The sequence below is a fragment of the Psammomys obesus genome, unplaced genomic scaffold (genome assembly GCF_907164565.1).
Source record: "Psammomys obesus unplaced genomic scaffold, mPsaObe1.curated_primary_1811, whole genome shotgun sequence".
In the NCBI taxonomy this organism is placed as follows: Eukaryota; Metazoa; Chordata; class Mammalia; order Rodentia; family Muridae; genus Psammomys; species Psammomys obesus.
The window spans coordinates 20,415,152-20,434,968 of record NW_026596069.1 but is presented as its reverse complement, the minus strand read 5'-3'; the positions used below and the strand labels follow the sequence as shown (position 1 = coordinate 20,434,968).

At 44.8% G+C, this 19,817-nt stretch overlaps 1 protein-coding gene across 3 annotated transcripts in view; it reads right to left on the bottom strand.

The window, feature by feature from the left end:
* Kctd1 (potassium channel tetramerization domain containing 1) overlaps positions 1 to 19,817 on the bottom strand; it is a 187,744-nt gene that overhangs the window by 23,828 nt on the left and 144,099 nt on the right. The window lies entirely within an intron of this gene.

Below are 19,817 nucleotides of genomic sequence, written 5' to 3'. Positions count from 1 at the left end.
TGTGGACTTGGAAAGGGGCAGGGAGGAGATGAAGGAGGGAAGGTGGGATTGGGAGGGAATGAGGGAGGGGGCTACAGCTGGGATACAAAGTTAATAAACTGTATCTAATATTTTAAAAAATCAAATAAAAAAAAAGAATATGGCCTAAATGCCTGTAGTTTTTAAAAAGCTTTCCAAGTTCATATGTTTATTTCTTTGTGAGACAGGATCTCACCATATGGTCCCAGCTGGTCTCAGACTTGGAGATCTGCCTGCCTCTGCCTCTCCTCCCAAGGATTGGGATTATAAAGGTGTGTGCCACCATAACCACACTGGGCCACCCTGAACTTTTGGCCTTCCTTTCCTTCCTTTTCCATCTCCCAAGTGCTAAAACGCCAGGTGTGCACATCACAGCTGGTGTCACTGAGCTGAGACTTAGTGTGAAGGAGGAGGCGCAGAGACTTCTCGGAGAGCGGGTCACATCCACCTGCAGCTTGTTCAGTTAGTCATGGCTATCTTAAGCCCTCAGTCAGATAGCCAACCACACTTTTGGAAAGGAAAGACTTGAGCCCATTCATCCTCTTGTTTTATAAACGTAGCGGCAGTCCTGAGTACATCCTCCCAGAGACACTGCTGGGGAGACATAGGATTTCTCTAAATCTCATCTTGCTGTCCTGTGGTGGCCTGCAGAAATGGGCACATTCAAGGCTGGTTACTAGGAATGGGTGCCGCCTCACTAACCTACACGTCTTACAAGCCTTAGCTTGGTCCATCTCACAGTGACCCCTACAGGTGGCCTTAGAGTCTCATCTCACAGGTAAGGAGCCCTTCTGGCCAAAGGGACCATATTTAAATGATGGAACTCAGGTGACAATCTGGGTCTGACTTAAGAGCTTTTCTTGATCACTACATAGACGACCTCTTCATTTGTGCTTTTAAAAAAAATCTGAGAGATTCTTTTAGGAAATGTACAATTTTTATAGCTTGATAAGGCATGATAGCCCAAGACAATATGTTATCTGGTAATTATCTATTGTGTAGGGAAAGTAGTTTATTTGATATCTGGCATATAAAAAGCTGAGATCTAGGGCTTCTAGTGAAGATCAGTGGGAGAAATGATGTGCTACGAAGTCACCACATTCCAAGTCAAACCAACCGAAATGAAACATTCCAGGACATCGGAGGTTACTGTCAGAACAGTTAGCAGACTTGTGTAGAAGGGCACATAGGGATGGGCCTGAGCACTGGCAGGGCAGTGAACACTGCTCCTGGGAAGCAGAATACACAGTCGACGCCACAACTCACCTACTTTGTCACTGTGATCCCTGGACACCAACTCTGGAATATCTACGGGACTTATGGCTTCACAGCATGTAAACTCAACTTGGGGAGATTTCCATCCCTCCTGAAGCCACCTTCTGTCCCCACCTCTCTACACTTTTCCCACAATGCCTGTAGACACAATGCCTGGTCGTGTCCTGTTACCAGACATAGAACAGGACACCATGCTCTGTTTACCAAGGGACAAATGGAATAACCCTTCTAGCTCTCCTAACATGAACATGGAGGATGAGAAAGACCCTTGAGGTATGAAATGCTAAGACTGACCAAGGAGCAATGGGGAGAAAAGGAAGGGAAGGACACTAGGTGGACATTTACACCTAGATAGGAGGGTTTTTTGTTTGTTTGTTTGTTTTGTTTTTTGCCAAAAAAATGCCCTCACCTCTCAGTTCTAAGAAAATCAAGGTTTGGACTTGGGAGAAAGATTCCATTTAGTTTCTGTTCCATATTTGTTTTGCTGGCTGGCAGATTCAGAGGCAGCTCCCAAATGATCTCTTTAGCATTTAGGGCTATTTCAAAGTTCTAAGAGGTACCTATTAGCTGAAAACTGGGGAAGTATAGAGGGTGGAAATGTACCTTAACAGAAAATCTGTCATGAGTCTACCACCTAATGGGGCATTAAAAAAGAAATCCCATTTTGGATATGAAACAAATCCCCCCACCTCCCACCTCCCCGCACACCCCCAAAGGTGCATGTGCTGAAGGCTTGGTCCCCAGCTGGTGGTGGAAGGATGGGGTCCTAAATTCATCAACATATTAATGAGCTCACGGCCAAACAGACTATTAGGAAGTAGGACCCAGTTAGAGGAAACAAGTCACTGGGGATGTGGCTCTGAAGTGGGACATTTGTCCCTGGGCCCTTCTTCTTTCTGTGCCCCTGGGTACCAGGAGGTGACCAGTTTTTGTTCCATCATATGCTCCTCACTAGGATTCCAGGCCTCTCCCCAGTTTAAAAACAATGGTGCCGGCTACTGTCCGCCAAAATAAGCCTTTCATCCTATGAGATGATGTGATTCCAGCCAGGCGTTCCTGACAGCACGGAGGACATGCAGCTTTACATACTTTTTATGCCTTCTCTCTTGCCTTCCCAACCAAGTTTCTTTCCTAATATTTGAAATCTGAGCTAGATGGCAAACAGGGTAGAAGGATGGGTAAGGTGTGTCCATGCACAGTTGTGTGTGTGTGTGTGTGTGTGTGTGTGTGTGTGTGAAATGTAGTGGGAACTGTCGGCACAGGGGTTAGCTAGCCTCAGACCATCGGGGAGATGCGCACACATGAGCAGCGGGGATGACATGCAATCACAGGATTCCTTCTGCTCTTTTCTGCAGAAACTATAGAGGGGGGAAAGAGGGAGTGAATGAAGTGCACTTCTGCATTAATGATGGATATGCCTAAAACATGCTGTTCAATTGATCGAGGGACTCCATGGCACCTTCTCTGCCATAGTGGACTCTGTTTCTTGAAACTATGAGCCCAAATAAGCCCTTCTTTAAGGCTGGAAGGAAGGTAGGAAGGAAGGAGAAGGAAATCCTGAATGATCAGAAGCAACATTTAATTTCAAGCAAATAAAATGTTGTTTCCTGATCATTTAGGGTTCTGGAATAATTCTTTAACATTTCTAGTCTCGGGGAATTTCTTGTTTCGTGACTACAGATAAAAACTGATTTAGATCTTGTTATAGAAATTGATAGAAGTAATTTAAGGGAAGCGAGAAAATGATTTAAATAAAAACCAAGGCAAATTGCATCCACCTATGGGAAGCTCTGCCTCCAGGACCTGTTCCCTGGGGCAGCATCATTTTCTTACGTGACACACAGAACTGGAGACAGTAGGGGAAAAAGAAAGGCGCATTAAAAGCAGGGTAAGTGCAGTGCCAGCATGCTCAGCCCTTCAGAGAACTGGTCCCCAAACTGATGGCTCAGGGTAGGCCAAGACCACTGAGACAGGACTTAGTCTACAAGAATCTTTAAACGCTTTTACTATTGCTGCGCCCACATGCACACACAGCTGCAAAGTGAGGACAACGGTGCAAGGTCAGCGCTGGGAGGCTTCCTCAGGTGCTCGCCACCTCACTTTTTGAGGCGGGGTCTCCCACGGAGCCTTGAGTTCACTGACTAGGCTGGCTGGTGAGCAGGCTCTAGGCGCCTGGCTCTCTTTACTTCCCAGCGCTCGTACTGCAGGTGCTCACCAGCACGCTGGGTTTTGTGTGTGGGCACCGAGGGTCCAGATTTAGGCCCTCATGTCTGTGCAGCAGGTGCTCTAGCCACCTTCCCAGCATGTCAGGGAGTTCTAATTTGTTGTTGCTTTAACTAGAGAAATGGGATCCTCTCAGGCGTTGAATTCTTATAAGGAACACATGGACGCACAGTAAAACGTTCAGTGCTCTATTTGCGGCACATGCTATCAATTCTACATAACTCTATGAGGCTCCCTACTCTGCAGGCAAGGTACTGTACTAAGCTGTTAGAATAATATTGCCAGAACTCCCATAGGGCAGCCGGACTACAGGGCCTGGCCTGGACCTTCTCCTTTACTGCCCACAGGTCATTTTGTCCCTCTGCACAGCACTGGGCGCTCCTGCCGCAGGCTCAGTCACTGCTGGCAGATGCTCATTCTCGGAAGGTAAAGTGTATGGCCCCCAATCAGAATGTTTCCCGTCTATAGGACCAGGCTGGACTGGCAGAAACAAGTTAAGGTCACGTGTGCTTGCTCCTGGTTCAAGCAAGTTTTCCCTGGTTTCTAGAACCGGTGGCTGTTATTCTCAGATGAGCCCAGGACAAAATCATCACGCCTTTTCCTGGAGCCCAACTGGGTATTTTCAGTGAACACAGTCTGTTGAGGTTTTTGTCTTGCTTTCTATGTGAGCAGGCAAGCATGAACATGTGTGCACGAGCCTGCCTCCGCAGCCACCCCCTTCCTCCTCCCGACAGTCTGTTCTATATTTAGAGGTATTTTTGATACACTCCTTAGGCTTTTCCCTTGATTTAAGAACTCGAGAATATGTTTTCCATTTTACAGTAATAATCCCTATTCAGAGGGGAAAACGCTCTAAGAGCTAACGTTTATTGAGAGTGTGTTCAACACTGCTGAAATTTTTACAGATTATCTGCCTGAATTCTCACCATGGTAATACTACATATAAAAAAAAAGCCTAATACAAGAAACATCTTGATTGGAGCAGTGAAGAAACTGAGCTAGTGGGGTCTGCTTTCCCTAAGAGTGGGGGCCATCTTTGAACTGTCCCAAGCCCTCCCACTGCCCAAATCGTTCCAGCACACTAAAATGTCAAGTGGGGGATACAGATCAGAGGTTGAGTCCTTGCTCAGTCAGTATCTGCAAGGACCAGGGTTCTTCAGTTCCCAGCACTAAGGAACAAACAAAAGAGCAGAAATGCAGGCCTGCAAGGCTGTCCCAGCTCTGTGCACCTGACTCAGAGCCCTCGCTCCTCCGCCTGTACCTCCTGCCGTCTTGTAATTGTGTTTTTTCTTCTTCCCCCTCCCTCCCTCCTTCTCTTTTTCCATTCCTTCTCATTTTCCTGTCTTGGACCCTCCATCTCCTATTCCTCCTTTCCCCCCCTCTCTCTGCGCTTTCTTATGGTGTCAAATCCTCAACCCCAGCATGTACCGCATGCTAGCCAAGCACTCTACCACCAAACTGCGCTGCTAGGCCTTCACATGTCTCCTGACAGGAAACTTTCGAATGTGTCCTGGGTGAATCTGAGTTGCACCTGACTTCTACCCTTACACCTGGGCTGCTTCGTCACGACAAACTGGACGGTCGGACTGTCGAATGTGATGCAACAGTCTTGAGTCCTCCCCCAAGTCTAGCAGATCCCTGGGGCTGTTTCACAGGTGGTCCCCTCTCCCCATACTCTGCGACCGTCGGCGAGGGTAGGCTGTGGAGCGGCGTGCGCCCGCGCTGCCTTTGTTGCTTCACTCTTCCAGACTGTTGGGAATCACTGACAATCTGCCACAGTCACCGCTCCACATAAACGCGCATCATATTGATTACACAAGAGGACGATGGCCAAGCCAGCATTTCTATTTCCAACTTAACAGTTTTCCCCACTTGTGATCATGCCAGCAAAACAGTGGCTTATAATGAAAGTATTTAAATCTTTTGCTTAGTATGTTTAAATAAAAAAATCCAGAATTTTTTAATGAAAAAGAATGAAAAGAACAAGAAACTACGAAGAAAACCAGGTTAATGCTTTGTTGACATCTTCAGGAAGATGGATGGAATAACTGAATCCACCCTGACCCTTTGTACTACTTTCTTATACTTCCATGTTCAGGGACACAAATGCTGGAACCTACCATATGCATAAATACCACACATGTACACAATTGCATGTACAGCATACACGCCACACACATACACAAACACACGCACAACTTATCCACTAATTTACACACAGCATAAATACCGCAGACAAAAGTATGCACATTCACATGCAGACATGCCACACACATACACAAAAGCACACACCATATATGTATATGTATATAAACACCACATACATAAAATAATGCACATGGACATGCATGGCTGTCATAAACATACACAAATGCACATACACACTTGCATATGTGCCACATGCATACATAAAGGCACAGATACATGCATACATGTTACATATACAGATTCATGCACACGCACACACACACGCACACGCACGCGCGCGCACATACACGCACATTCACACAGAGACACTGGCTTAGTTAAGGTTACTATTGCTGTGATGAAACACCATGACCAAAACAACTCGGTGTAGAAAGGGTTTATTTGGCTGATACTTCCATCATCAGAGGAAGTCAGGACAGGAACTCAAACAGGGCAGAACTTGGAGGCAGGAGCTGGTGCAGAGGCCATGGAGGGGTGCTGTTTATTAGCTTGCTTCCCATGGCTTGCTCAGCCTGCTTTCTTATAGAACTCAGGACCACCAGCCCAGGGATGGCCTCACCTACAATGGGCTGAGAATTAAGAAAATGCCTTACAGCTGGATCTTATGGAGGCATCTTCTCAAATTGAGGTTCCCTCTTCTGTTAACTCTAGCTTATGTCAGGCTGGCATAAAACTATCCAGTACATACAATACACCCCCACACAAAGCTTCATTACTACCATCATTCAAAACTTTATATAGCAGAAGTCTCAAAAGGTGGTTGAATGAATGGAAATAAATTCATTCTGTGATTGTGTGACTTTAGAGTGAAGAAGTTAAAAACCCATCCAAGAAATGGGCTCCCCAATGAAAAGTGAAATTCCTGTCACAGAGTCAGTAGCACACAGGCATGTTAAAGGGCACGCTGAACATCCCTGTCACCCAACAGCCTTCTCAGAATGTCTCATTGCTTCTTCTGACCATGGTGGGGTGTGCCCACCATGGGGTGTGCCTGTTTGGCTACAGCTCTGTAGCTACATGTTTCCAGGTTATGTTGTGCATGTACTTAGTAGTTACCAACTCAAAGCCTCATGTGCAAAAAATATGACCCATAGAGCCAGGCGTGGTGGGCCAAGCCTGTAATCTCGGCACTTGGGAGGCCAGCCTGAGATACAGAACAAGTTCAAGCTGTTGTTGACTAATAATGAGACCTTCTGTTAACTGCCCCTCACACACACACAAAATCCCTATCTGCTCATGACTTAAAGACAAGTCTTACTGTTGTGTGCCAAGAAATACCCAACGAGGCTGCTGACAGCTCTCTGCCCTTGGCAGCAGCGGAGCCAACAGTGCCTGCTCGGGAAGTGTCTGTCTGGGGCTATCGCTTGCTCCCTTGCTGGGCCCACGCTTTCCCCACATAGTTCAAGAACTCACCCAGAGGTAGCGTGTCGGTCCTACAGCACACTGGACGACAGATGCCTCTCCAGATATTTCTCCCCAAGCCCTCCAATACCAAAACCCAGAGCCAAGCCCCAACCTGCAGATCAGCTAGAGACGTGTTAGGCGGCTGACATGGCTGCTTCCCTGGACGTGTGCTACCACTTCCCTATGCAGAAGTCCCAAGTAGAAAGGAAGGTCTTGTGCTAACCTGGGAACCTCTGAGGCAGTGAGCTCCTGAACCTGCCCAGCATGTTGTGCCCTGGGGAGGGCAAGCTGCTGCTCTTCTGTCCAGCTTTCTGACCACTGCAGACACCTCAATGGAGTGGAGAAAGGCAGGTGTTTATTCGCACATGGTTCCATGAGTTGCTTGGTTGTTATGTCCTCTAGCTCAATAACTTAACACGTCTTAGTAATTCTCTTTCTGGATTTTCCCTTAGGCCAGCTCATTCCTTACAGGATAAATTACCAAAATGCTGAGGTTTCGGTGAGGCCTCTTACCTAAGGAGTTTAAGCTTATAGATTAATGGGCCAGTCTTATGCTATTCCTTAAAGAGAGAAGGGGGGGGGTCACCTACGCATATAATTCAGTTGGTTTGTGCTTACCCAGCATTCCCAAGGGCCTAGGCTCAATCCCTGGTCCCACATACACACCTCTAATCCCAACACTCTGGTAGAGGCTGGAAGATCAGGGGTTATCCTGGGATATGCAGCCTACTTTACCTGAGGCCCTGAAGAGAGAGAAATGGGAGAGGATTTTTTTTTTTCTTTATGGATGGAGCTGTTTTGAGACAAGGAGCGGTTGAGTTTTCGGGTGAACTCGGAAGTCCTTCGGGCCTTCTAGGTTGTTTTTCAAATGTCAGTTTTGGGATGGGGTTACACACTGAGCTTAATGAGGCTGGGTGTGGATCCTAGAGCTCACCAAGTTCAAATCAAACAAACAAGATGAAATGAGCTCAAGTTCACCTGTGATAAAGCATGCCTGGCCCGAACACTCTGCCATTGTTAAAAAGTCATGGTTCACTGTGAGACTCTCAACTGAGCCCCTCAACAAAAAGGATCATAAGAGATAAAGCGAGATGCCATTGCTAAGCCGCCTGACACTGGCATTTATTAGCAACCTGAAGCTATGGTTCAGGGCCGTTATCACTTCCAGGGACATGGTGTTGGAATTGTTGTTTTGTTGCAGTGTGCATGAGCACACACTCACAGATTTAACTGTGGGTGTGCACAGAGGTCAGAAGAAAACCTTGGGTGTTGGTTCTCAAGTCCACACTGTTTGAGATGGGTCTTTTTGTTATCTGCTGCTGTGGACGCCAGGCTAGCTGGCTGGACAGCTTGGTGGATTCTCCTGTCTCGGCTTGGGTACACGCACTGAGATTAAGGTACAAACTACCACACCTGCCTTTTCATGTGCGTCCTAGGGACTCAAATCCAGGTCTTCACGCTTGCATCTGAAAGCTTTTTATCCACAGAGGCTTCTCCTCTGTCCCTAATACTGTTTCCTGATTATATTCAACAACTCACTCATACAGCTGTGGGGCAGTGACTTTTTCTGCCTTCAGGCCGAGGAGCTTCTGGGTATCTGCTTTAGGATGAAGATTCACAGAAAACATATATCCTGTAGGAGCACCCCTGACTTTCCAGTCTCTAGGCACCCCCAGCAGAAACGTGGAGGGCAGTATGTTCCCAAACCTGCCAGCTGTTGGCACAAAATACTGCCGCTTTGTAGGCATCTTGCAATTAATCTCTCAAGGGCAGAGCACTGATAACATATCCAATCAAGGCAACACGTTCTAAATTCTCAATTAAATGTTTTAATTTAAGGTGCTCTATATGACAACAGACAACTATATGGCTGATATACTGTGTGGGTGCTTCTTTTTCTCTACAGTCTGAATGTTTCTGGTCTTGTCTTATACATATACGGTAAAAAATTTATAAAGGACTAAATATATATATGTATATATATATTTAAACTTTAAATATATATATAAATTTTATAAAGGACTAAATATATATATATGTTAATGGGCCAGTCTAACTATATAAATATAAATATATGTATGTATGTATATATATATATATATATAGTTAGACTGGCCCATTAATCTATAAGCTTAAACTCCTTAGGTAAGAGTCCTCACCGAAACCTCAGCATTTTGGTAATTTATCCTGTAAGGAATGAGCTGGCCTAAAGGAGAATTCAGAAAGAGAATTACTAAGACGTGTTAAGTTATTGAGCTAGAGGACATAACAACCAAGCAACTCATGGTACAATACTACATAAGAACCCTGTCCACAGGATATAGTGGTGTGTTGAACATATTCTCCCTAGCCACACCTCCCCCCTTCCCCATACTCACCTTCCTCTTAAGTCCCCTCTGCTCCCCTAGACAGTTTTACTTCTACTTTCGTGTCGTATACACATACATGATTTTATGTATATAGAATCCAAAAAACCCAGTGGTGGAAAACATATATTAGTCTGCAAGTAGAACGCTCTATTTTCATCTTGCAGAAAACACTGACACCATAGATATCTGAGATGCCTTTTAATGTGGTGTTATGATACCAGCTATGGGAGATTTCATTTCTAAAGCTAATTAGTTAATTAGTTAGTTAATATCTTTCTCTTTGTGATGCTAGGTTCACATGTTGCGCAGGCTGGTTCTGAACTCCCGGTGGTCTTAGCCTCACAAGAAGCTGGGACGACAGGTGCCAACTCCATGGCTGGCTCACAGACTCAGATTTTAAAGGAGGCTTATACTGATATGCTTGGGTATGAATAAATGCTTCTGTTTGGAAATACACGTTTTCTGCACGAGCGTGAGACAAGCTTGCCATGAACATACACATGGCAGAGGCGTCATGCGACAGAGGCGTGCTTGCTCACCAACAGAGAGCTGTCCTCTGTGATGTCACCTGTGACAGCCTGGGAGGAAGGCATAAGAACCACCAGAAGACACAAAGATAAGGCTGTGTGGGGTGTGACAAGTCTTACATTCAAAAGTTCCCGATGACAAAAGGGAAGTTGGGTTTTTGGAGATTCGTGTAATTAGTTATTTATTCGCTTGTTTATTCATTTATTCTTAATTACTATTACATGTGCATGTAATGATGTGTGTGAGAGAGTGTGGAGTATGTACATTCATGCCACAGTGTGCATGTGTGGGTCAGAGGACAACTTAAAATGTTTTTTTTTTATTCTTGAGAATTTCATTATGTATACAATAAAATATATCTCCCATTTCTCTCTTCCAATTTTCCCTCATTCCCTCAATGTGTATCCTCTCCAACTTTACCACATATATAACAATAGACGTACAATATATATGTAAAATATATTTTTATATAGAATATGAATATGTATACACACATGCATATATAACCCATCAGGTTATATATGCTGCCCATATGTGCATGGCTATTGGACCATCTACTGGAACATAGTAATCCTATCAGTACCCACATCCTGAGAGGTCCTGCCAGCAGCTAAAGAGGACAACTTTTGTGAGTCAGGACTCTCCTGCTGCTGATGGTTCTGGGCATTCAGCTCAGGTCAGCTTTTATCCACTGAGCCATCTCACTGGTCCTAAACACTTTCATATTGGCCATTTTTAAAAATACCATAAACCCTCTCCAAATCCACATTTGTGACTGGCAGGGTTTGTTCAAACCACAGTCGGCTTCTGAAAAGCAATAACCGAAATCTGTGGGCTGAGCTGCATGAAGGAACCGTTTAACAACTGAAGCTTCTTTAGTAGAAGAATACAGTGAGATGGATCGTATTTTTCACATATTAACCTTGTTAAGAAATTAACTGAATTAATTTTCAAACAGATGAATAAATCAGGCATTTGTTATGTTTTTTTCCTTGTATGGTGAGAATAAACATGAAACTATTGAAAACAGTAAAAATAACCTTGGCATTCTCCCTGACACTATTTATCACGGCAAACAAAAACTGAGAACTCTTTTTGTCCCAAGCAGTATGGTTCGTGGCATAATCAGCAGGAAAAGCCTGGTTTTCCCAGACTGTATGTGGCTATACTGTAGAATGCCCAGCCCAGCCCGTGGACACTTGTACACAGCTTTGTCACTGAATACCAGGTGCCCAAACTCCTAGATACTTGAGGATTCCAGTCATTTGTTAAGCCTGAAGAGTTTGACTGCTGAGGAGACGGCTTAGCTGGTAGATGGTTTGACTTGCACGGAGAGGCCCTGTTCCGTCTCCAGAGCCCACATCAAAGCTGCACTCATGTCTGCAACCCCAGGGCTGGGGTTGGAAGAGAATGAGGATCTCAGGGCATTCTGGCCAGCCAACTAGCCGGTTTAGCAAGCTCCAGGCTCAGTGAGAGACCCTGCCTCAAAGACCCCGAGGCTATGTGGGTCATGGGCCCTATGGGAAAATCCATTACCATTATTCTATTAAATGAACAGTGCAATCAAATGACTCCTACTGGCATACTGGCATTGTCATACCCAGGGATCACAGTACCACTTGACCTCCTCAGAGAAGTTTCTTCTTGAAGTAAATGGTAATTAACATAGGCACCCACAAGTGGTCAATGTACAAAGAGGAAGTAACGTTAGAGTGTTCAGCCCTAACTGGGATGTCTTCATCATAGCTGCCCCGCATGGTGCAGGGATCTACCTGGAAGAGGGGTCAGAAAGATTATTGTAAGAGCCACAGGTGGCTCCAAGGATACTTTCCAGATACGACTGAGCAGATGCATGGAGACCGGGACAGCATGTATAAGACCCCATGAGCTCAGGCCAGGCAAAACCCCAGCATGGAGAAGGGGAAGTGGGCATGAAGTCCCACCTCTAACCACGGGTGCTTGACTGGGCTGGATAAGGGAAAGCCAATTCAGTGAAGTGACAATGTATCTCCACGCTCCAGGGTGAGCCCTATGCCCAGGAGTAATCAGCCAGCAAAAACTGGACTCCGTAGTTTTTCTTTTTCTTTCTTTTTTTTTTTTGTTTTTATTTTTTTAAGAGAGAGAGAACATGAAGTTGGATGGGTAGGGAGGGAGTTGGGGAAGGATCTGGAAGGATTTAGAGGAGGAGAAAGAATATGATCAATTACACTGTGTAAATTTCTCAAAGGATAAATAAAAATACTTTTTAAAAAATAAATACAGAAAACAATAAAAAAGACATCCAGTGTCAACCTCTGGCATGTGCACACACACATCTACACACACACACTAACATGTACACTCAAAAAAAGTTGACGTTTTCTACTCCCTAAGAACTATACAGTAAATGAATGAATCGCTGAGTACATCCAGCAATCTGCATACCCTGAGATGACCCTGGGTGGAAGATTAGAGAGCAGGTATCAATCAGCGAAGTCAGGGGTCACCATTCTGTTATTCTGGTTCCTTATTTTCCTCGGAGAAAGCAAGCTTGAAACTAAATCCTTCCGGTTTGTGCCTTGCAGGAAAGAGGCTGTCAGTTCTCATTACATAGTACTGGCCCAAGGACATAAGGCTGGGAAGCAAGAGGGAAGGGGCTTTGTAGAGATCGGTTTCTACCAGGAAGATGTCAACAGGAAGTTGAGTTCATAGCACATTAGTGCATAGTTAAAGTACAGAACATGACCCAAAATTCAGCCTTGAATCGTTCTGACTGTTGTTCCCAGGTGACTCTAACACCAGGGCACCAGCAGGTACATACACATTAGTACCTTCTTCCCAGATCCAACTGGGAAGGATGAGGAGAGAGCTAAGGCGCCATTTGCTTCTGTGAGGCTTCTGCACACACCTATCTCAACAACTTTCAGTCCACTGCTTCAGTCAAAATCAAACATGACTTTACAGGCAAAAATGGAAGAAAATGATGGCAACACACAGCAGTATGGGTGATACAGTGAAGAAGCAGTGTGGGTGATACAGTGAGGGGACTACCCCACACCCAGGGCAGGTAGCAGACATCCTGTGGGTTCCTTTCCACTAGGGCAAAGGAGCAATGCAGAGATTCCCCATGTCTCCCCTACAGGATAAGCCACAGGACATGGAACAAACCTGATATGACTCAGCAAGCTACAGTAGCAAAGCTCTCCTTCCAAGTGTAAATTAAAATGCAAACTGGACCTTTGTCTTAATTTTTTTTTTCCAGATAAATAAGGATGTTTCTTGCGGGGGGATAACTATGTGAAAATAAAATTACCTTTAGATTTAATATAGGGGGCAAGTTAATTCTCCAGAGAGCTTATTTATCCTGTGCATTAATCTTTTCTTTTCTTTTTTAAAGAGCCTGGCTCACATAGCCCAGGCTGGCTCAAATTCATTTTGGAGCAGACATAGCCATAAATTCCCGATCCTCCCTCCGCCACCTCCCAAGCGCTGGGATCACCGATGTGCTCCACCATCGCCAGCTATTGTATTTCTTAGTAGCACTGAGCCACTGGGTGAAAGAAATAGTGCTTACTGACCGTTTATTTGGTTGCTGTTTCTCTCTGCTACCTCTATCTGATAGGCTATGGAAGCCATTGTAACAGAGTGGGGACACCATGGTGCTCCTTTTTCTACATTATACTTTTAAGACAAGACTCTCCAAGTCCGACCGCATTGGAAGCAAGGGCCCCCTTGTTCTCTAGTGGCGGAGGGGTCGTGCAGCTAGACAGCACGTGTTACTAATGGATTAGTCCCCCAGCACTAGACAAAAGAGCTGGGCTGATTGCTTAAACATGGGTCTTTTCAACTTTTCATTTGTTCACCTGTATCCCAGAGGAACAGCTGTGGAAAAGCAAGATGGTAAAATGAAAAGAGATGACAAAGAAGCAAGAACCCTCCCATTACCTGGAGGAAACGCCACACTTTCTCTTTCTAGGGCCTTGCCTCTCCCCAGAGTCTAAAGCTCCTCTAGTCCTTGCTCCTCAGTCATTGGGTGTGTCCTTTCCCAGCAATAGTGCTGTGATCTCCCTTCCCTGTCTGCTGACACTCCAGGGCTGACAGACCTGGAAACTTCAACACAGCCTCTGATTATCCAGCCCGTGGACCAAAGAGCACGGCATAACAGAACAGTCACTAGCGTGCAGGGGCTTCATGGTGCTTTGTTCTGTTTCTCTGTTTCTTAGGTAGATTCTCTCCATGTGGCCCAGGCAGGCCTTATCTGAGACCCTCCTGTCTCTGCCTTCGAGGATTACAGATATATGCCACCGACCCTGGCACCATGCAGCAATTCTGAAGAAAATTTTGGTGAACCATTTGGCAAACAGTTTGCATCTGCTGTAACAGCATTTTTTTGAGGTCTTTGAACATGCATTTATATGGTAACATAGCGGGACCCACGTCTAGGAGTGAGAGCATCAGAACAAGAAGTGCTAAAGTGAGAAAGGTGACATCACAGAACCCCCAGGCTTAACCCAGGGGTCCAGACAGTTCCCTAGGCTGGGGTACAAGTGCACAGAAATGAAAACACTAGATATGATTGTCTTCAGGACACAGGCTTCAAAGTTCCTTTTATTTTAGGGTTTAAAAAAATATTGTATTTAAAAATCATGTGTGTAGATGTACGCATCTGTGTGTATGCTCATGAGTGAGTTCCAGTGTCTGTGGAATACAGAAGAAGTGTCAGGTTCCCTGGAGTTTATGAACCACTCAACACGGGTGCTGGGAACCAAACCCAGATCCTTTGGAAGAGCAGAGGTGCTCTTAGCCACTAAGCCATCTTCCCAGCTCCATATATTTGGTGGGACTCACAGTCCTGGCCTTCCTAAACTTCTCATGTTACACTTTCCTGCCTCCCCCCTCGGTGCCCCACAGACATGATCCTGTAATGTCTAAAACACGTGAGGGTGATGCTGGCCAGAAGGTGGATCTCTGCTGGTGATCCACCCTGAAGCTTGCTTGGCTCCTCCACCCTGAAGCTCTGAACACACACCCTTTGGGCGGCCACGGGCAAGGTCTCCAAGGCTGTAAGGACGCTCTCTTTTGAGTTTTGCAGTTACCTACCTATCCCTGTATGCTTAGTAACTCGGCAACTATTTTGGAGCTATCCATTTAGCATAATCAACTTACGTGGGAGTTATCATGTACTGAGTTTAAAATATACAAAAGTTCTGTCAAGCCATCAGCTCAAGATGGCTCAGGGAACTGAAACCCGAGAGCTCCCCGGCAGACAGCGAGCTCTTTCCACCGAGACTCCCACTTTGTTACCACCCCACGGGTCCCCTTAATTATTTGTCTCAGCCCACTTCCCCACTTGAAAGAGTTCGAGTTTGAATAAGCATAAACAGAGCACAACTAAAATTGCTTTTTGCTTGAAGTGACAGTAACAACAAATGTGAAAGCCTCAACTTCGAACTCAGACAAGTCTTTCTTAAAATGATTGCAGAACGTATGTTCCCCATACACAGAGAGCAGATCTTCAGGATGCCATGTAATTTGGCATGGGGCTTAGTGAACAAATTATTGCAATATTTAAATTTTTCATTATCAGTGGTGTTGATAAAGTGTCTTCGGTTTTTCTGAGCCAGTCATAATCAGATCTGCCCTTCAAATCTGCTGAGAGGAAGAGACCAGCGTCTACAGCCATCTCCCATGAGATGCTCACACACACAGATCAAGTAGGCTGACTGTCACAAAATAGCCTTATCACATCCACTTATTTCCTTTCCCTTCCTCTCTTTTTCAAAGCGGTGCCGGGTCTAATCAGGCATGTGTGGAAAGTGTCCTACCACTGAGCTACATTCCCAGAGCTTTCTCCGCCCCAGCCCTGCTTTAAAAACACTTTTATTTTGAGACATGGTCATGATATTGCCCAGGCTGGTCTTGAACTCACAATCCTCCTGCCTCTTTGCAGGTCCAGATGAAAATATCTGACGGGGTCTTTTTCTTTGTTGCTGTCCTTAGTAAAACTTTATTTGTAGAAATGGCCAGCAGATCCATGAGTTCCAGTTTGTTGACCTCTGACTGCCTGCTTTTATGTATGTGAGGCTGTTTCCTCAGGTTTTTTGTTTTTGTTTTTTACAGTGCCTTCCTTGGTAAGCCAGGTTAGCCTTGAACTCAGTATGTTCTATGTCAGCCTCCCAAGCACTAGGGATATAGTGTGAACTGCTTTTCTTGCTCTGGTTTTTTACTTGTTTGAGGCCTTTTGTCTTTGTTTTTCCTTTCAATGTGATTGTGGTAAAGCTATTACAGATCAAGCGGGTGTGCTTGTGGACCTCAACCCCAAGCTGTAACCCCACCTGGAGATTTACAGCCTTCTCCCTTCCTTTCCCTGCCAGTGCTTGCGCGCAGACTCAGCTCCTTGCAAACATGTTGGACTCCCGGCCTGTGCACCCACCTCCCCTCTTTCACCTCACACCTTTTAAGGTCATTTGTGACTTACAAATCAGAATTTGTTAAACTTCAGGTCTTCCCCAAAATTCTAGAAGTCCTCTTCCCTCTGGGCCACTCCACCAGGAGAGGCAGCTAGAGAGGAACCGGGGCTCTAAGTGAGGCTAAAGGGTTCGAAGCACCCCAGAATCTAGAGAATTGCTAATAATCCTATGGTCATGAGTAACCCAGTTGTTCTGTCTGGGGTTTATTGACAGAGGGTGGACTAGGTGGATCTTCAAGACACCGAAAGGGACCCTTGATGCCTACAGGAAAATCACCAACATTTATTCTTCTATGTCTCTGACGGCTAAAATCAGTCAGAGTCCATTATGGGTCCATTTCTGAATTTTCTTTGAGATGAATATTTAATTGCTTACGAACGTGTCACAAGAATCAAGGAGTAGCCAAAGAATACACAGTGCCTGATTAGGCACTGAGCCAGTGTTATCTGACCAATGTCATTGGCTTTTAGGTGTAAGCCACAGAAATAGAAGTTTCTTTGAAACTTGACATAAGCTTAAAGCTATCTCCGCTTGGAAAGGACGAACGTAAAGAGAGGCCACAATACCAGATGCAAGGAAGGAGACCCCAATGTCAGGCTGTCTCCTGGCTATGAAAAGGAAGGTGTGGGGTACATTTAGGATTTGGAAGATAGTTTGGGAGGAGGCAAGTGCTGAGTTTGGCAGAAGATTACCATGCATTGAACACAGGGCTATGAAGTGCTTTCTATAATCACATGCAAAGAGTAGCCTTGTAGGATGATGTACCTGTTTTGTAAGATGGAAGGCAGGCATTCAGCCATTGGATCCTACCAACCCATTAAATAATTGCCAGGCAAATGGCAGAGTCTACATCTAAACACAGATATAATTATCAAACTACTTTTTCTTGGGCTAGGGGCGAGGCTTAGAGACAGACATTTTCTTACCACTTACAAGAACCAAGTCTGACCTCTGAAACATCAAAAGAAAAAAAAAAAAAGCCCATATCTTTCTTGTTGCTGCTATGATACTACGGGTGACTGGAAATGAAAAGAAAAATGAGGAACATGCTGAACACTTCTACCTCTTAAAATTATGTTGATGAGGAAAAATTCAATTTTTGATGCATGCAAGTATTAAGATGGTGAAAGGGACAAGTGTAATTCTTTTCATAAAGGCATATATTTCTAGTTTAGTGCTGCCACGCAGGAAAGAGGACACAATCAATTTTACATTTTCTAGCAGCCATATGGGAAAAGTAAGAACAAACAAAATTTTTCTGAAATATATTTCTATTTAACTCAACATATCATCATTACAACATGAAAGGAAAACAATATAAAAATCATTGAGCTATTTTATGCATCTTTGGTTTTGGCTCTGTGCCTCTAAGTTCAGTGTGTAATGTTCACCAAAGGGGGGGCTTCAATTTGGACTGTCCACTCTTTGAGTCCTCACTAGCTGCAGGTGGTGGCTGGTTACTAAAAGAGATGAAGCAGGTAGAGACAGTAAAGAAACCACATTTCAGGATATGGACAATGAGAGTCAAAAAACATGGACTTGAGAAATGCTCATAGAAAGATAGTCCAGGGACGTTTCCAAGGGAGACATTAGCTGAGGTCCGTCCCTATACTATGCAGCTCCAACAGGAGGTGAATGGAAAATTATGTGAGACATCAACAGAATGACGGGAGTGATTAACCCCTTATCTTCCCCCACTGCCCACAGTCTCAGTGGATCCAGAGCTCTACAAAGGGCCGAGCCACTGGAACAAAACCAGCAGCTTAAGGTACAAGCCAGCTGTCTAAAAAGTTCCAAACTCCAGAATCGTGGTGTGTGCGTCTATTTGAGCGTGTGCCTATCTATGTCCATGCATGTTTGTGGAGGCTCCAAGGGACGCACATGAGTATGGAGGCCAAGAGTCAACCTTGGGTGTCATCCCTCAGGAGCTGTCCATCATGCTGTTGGATACAGGGTCTCTCATTGGCCTAGAGCTGGCCTGATTAGCTGGTTGGCCAGTGCGACCCAGGATCCACCCATCTCTGCCTCCCTAGTGCTAGTGTTCCTGTTCCATTCTGTGGCTGTGATAAAGTACCCTTACCAAATAGGAGCCTTAAGTAGCACAGAGGAAGGCTGTTGGCCAGCTGGCTTGCTTGGAGGCTCATGCTTAGCCATCTTACTCACGTAACCCAGGACAACTGCCTGGGCGTGGTGATGCCCACACTGGGCTGGACTTTCCTATGTGCACTAGCAAGCAAGACAGTACCCGCACAGGCATGCCAGTCTGATTTAGGCGATTCTTCAGCTGAAGCTCCTCTTCCCAGGTGACCAGGCTCTGTCAACGTGACAGTCAACACTAAGTAGGACAGACAGCTGGAATTATGGCACACACTAGCTTCTTCACGTGAGTTTTAGGGATTGGACCCAGGTTTTTGTGGAGAGCATCTTATCAGTTTAGCTATCTTCCAAATCCCCAAGACTTTTGAGTAACAGCGTAATACCGCTACATGGAAAATTGCACAACATGAAGCTTTGTTTCAGCCACAGAATTATTAAATATACATACATATATATATGAAATATACATGAATTTCATGTTCAGACTTGGGTACCCTTACCCCAAATAGCTAAATATGTATATAGACAAATATTCTAAAATGTGAAAATCAGAAACACTTCTGTTCCATGTAATTCAGAAGGAAGCCCCACACACTGCGCTGACTTCCCCATTCCATGAGAAGTATAAGAGCAAACCAAAACAGAAGGCCACCAGACCCGACCACTGACTTGCCCTACACTTAGGGATAGGATTCAGACCTTTCTACATATTTTATACCTCACCCTGGATTTACCACCTCACCTGAAGGGCCAGCAGCAGTTTTTTGTGGTTGATGTTAGCATTAATAGAAGGTTTGGAAGAACACAAATAGCTGCTCTTAAAAAAAGAACAATATTTATAGAGATATATTCTTGAAGACTATAGCTGCTGTGACATGTGACTCTGTGTCACCTTCTTAGTGTTTTTTTTTTTGGTCACACTGCCCTGACAGCTGACAGGATCACATCACTGTAAAATGCACAGCTCTGTGGATAACTTATAAACCTGTATTTTAATCATTTCATTTTTATTGTGGAAATTAAATCTGGGAATCAAGAGAGAAATGTTTTCTACCCTTTTCACCTCAACTTTCATATTATTTTATAAAGTAATAGGTAGCCAAGAGAGAGCTGAAAAACTAAACACCAATCTTTATAACATTTTTACAGTAACTATGATTTTTATTCAATCTTGTCTATTTAGTCTACAAACATTATTCTGTGTGTGTGTGTGTGTGTGTGTGTGTGTGTGTGTGTGTGTGTGTGT